The 2,500-nt window shown below is 66.6% G+C and overlaps 1 non-coding gene across 1 annotated transcript; it reads right to left on the reverse strand.

Moving 5' to 3' along the window:
* Positions 1–1,168: 1,168 nt before the first annotated feature.
* LOC140474792 (5.8S ribosomal RNA) lies at positions 1,169–1,322 on the reverse strand. Its single transcript, XR_011959423.1, has one exon. It is a non-coding gene; the product is annotated as a 5.8S ribosomal RNA (ribosomal RNA).
* Between the last annotated feature and the right edge of the window lie 1,178 nt (positions 1,323–2,500).

Genomic DNA, 2,500 nt, shown 5'->3' on the forward strand with positions numbered 1-2,500 from the left:
GCCGGAGGCCCGGTCGCGGGGGTGACGACCCGCCGCCCGGGACGTGCGATGGCACCAGCAGACAGAGACTGCCCGACGGTCAGAGAGAGGGAGAGAGGAGTGCCGAGGCTCAAGTGGCGAACGGTCGCGCAGGCACGCCACGCACATCGATCGCCAGCCGCGGAACGGCACGGCCTTCAGTGGGGCCGGCGGGCGACGCCGCTCCTGAACCCAGCGGCCCCGAGCCGGACGAGTTGAGGAAGGCACGCCGACGGTGACAGGGTACGGAAGACACAGCGGTGGCCTTCTGGCGACTTGGCCCCCGACAGCCCGACGTTCCGCCGTCCTCCCGATGGCCAGGAGGACCGTGCGGGGGTCGGCCGACGGCGTGGTAGGTGTGCCTGCACGGTGACGGAGCACACACCACGCCCGCCAACCCCTCCGTACCTCCCGAGACCGGTGGCAGGACGGAGCGGAAAACGTGCGGACTGAACGGGAGAGCCAAGAGCCAGCGATCCACGCGCGTGCGACCGTCCAAGTCACAGCGTTCGACGAAAACCTCCTCCCTCGGCCAGGCACTCGGCGCCAGCAGGGGAGACAGGATCAGACGCCCCGCCGGCCACTTAAGGCCGAGGACGAACCACGAGACGGGCGGCTGCAGCAGCGGGCGGCCTGCAGCTCCCAGCACTCTCAATCGATCAACCATCGAGTCGGGTCAGCGTGTCAAACCGGCGAGCTCCACGGTCAGGCCGGCGGCGCACCAGCACCGGACCTCCGCGGCTCCCTTCACTCTTTCCACTGCCAGCCAACCGAGAGACGGACCCAATGCGGACGTGCAGAGCTTAGGCAGACCCCCCACTGGAGGCTCAACACTTCGTGGCAGCTCCGTGTCCCAGAGACCAGGAGGGTTGGCACACACACACAGTGTGAACCACCGACAGCCATTCTGGGACCGGTGACAGCCGTGCTGGCCCCACTGCCACGACACAGACGGACGCCAGGCCGCGCTCCCCGGCGGGGGGATGGCGTCGAGCCTGACGAACGGAATGTGCAGGGTGGGGGGGAAAGGCCAAGCGCTCCGACGCCGGAGGGCTCCGGAGTCTGAACTTAGGGGGACAAAGAGGACGGGTCCTCTGCGACACCCCAGCCGCGCTCTCGCCAGCCAAGGCGAGTGCGATTGATTGCCAAACGACCCTCAGACAGGCGTGGCCCCGGGAAGAACCCGGGGCCGCAAAGTGCGTTCAAAGTGTCGATGATCAATGTGTCCTGCAATTCACATTAATTCTCGCAGCTAGCTGCGTTCGTCATCGACGCACGAGCCGAGTGATCCACCGTCAAGAGTTGTCTGAGTTTGTTTTAGGTCTCTCCCTCGCCAGAGGAAAGCGACCCGGACCGCACATACGCTCCCCACCTTGAGCTACAGCCACCTGCACGCCGGCGTGCGGGCGGAGCAGGGTGGCGTGAAGCGATGGGGAGCACCATCCTGGTGCGGCCCGCAGAAACATACGTCTATTGGGGGGAGGAGGACAGGGCGCCCAAGAGGCGATGCGTGCCCCAACGCACCGCAGCGACGGAGGCAGGATCACCGCCACCATGTCGCCCGCCTAGTATCACGAGGCGTGCAGCAGCTTTGCCCTAGGAAAAGCAGAGGCGGGAACGGGCACCGGCCATCGGTTCGGCAGCGTCACTGACGCGTGCACGTGGCGGCGTGTCGGCGAGCGGACTTCCTGCGAGGAGGCGGGGGCGGCACTCGCCCGAGCAGACGCCCGCCCGGCCCAGCCACCGCCGAGGTGGACTGGGAGTCGCGGCAACGGCTCGTCATACTCGTTCCCACACTCACAGCGCAGCTTGCCCGCAAGCCACCGACCACCGATCGACGCCAGGCGCCCCGACCGAGAGCGGGATCGCTCGTTCGCCCTGCTGGCAGTTCGCTGGGGATCACTACTGCACGGAGCTCGGAGACCGACGGGCGGCAACTCGAGAGTCTTTAAACCACCACCCCCATCCCGCAAGTGCAAAGAGGCTGTATACGCACAGACGGGTGAGGGGAATAGGTACCCCGTCGGGTTTGAAGGGAGCGTGACTAGATAGCAACGATGTAAACCCAGCCGATTTGGGAGCGAAAGACCGGCGCCTGCATCACCGGCTTCGTTTCCCGTGGCTGGAGAGTACACCGAAACCCTCCGTCTGTCGCGAGCTCCCGACGACGCGGTGCCGCCAAGCAGCAGGGCCGGACCTGGTGTGGCTCCCCTCGTCGATCACAGACCGGTCGGCACTACTGACGAGACGGTGGAACGGGCTTCGCCCCTTGTGACGAAGGGTGATGCGAACCCGCCCGCCCGCGTGCGTTCGGGGTGGACTCGGCAAACGGAGATTTGAAATCGGAAAGTGTCCTCCTGCCCCGCGCAGGTAGGCGCCCAACAGTTGTGGGGGGTTTGGCGGTGACCACGGCTGCAGGGCCTGCTACCCCGACGAGCTCTCCTGCTGGCCCCGAAACCACCCTCGCGAGACAAGTTGAAAC

This window comes from Chiloscyllium punctatum, unplaced genomic scaffold (assembly GCF_047496795.1).
Source record: "Chiloscyllium punctatum isolate Juve2018m unplaced genomic scaffold, sChiPun1.3 scaffold_1179, whole genome shotgun sequence".
NCBI classification, from domain to species: domain Eukaryota; kingdom Metazoa; phylum Chordata; class Chondrichthyes; order Orectolobiformes; family Hemiscylliidae; genus Chiloscyllium; species Chiloscyllium punctatum.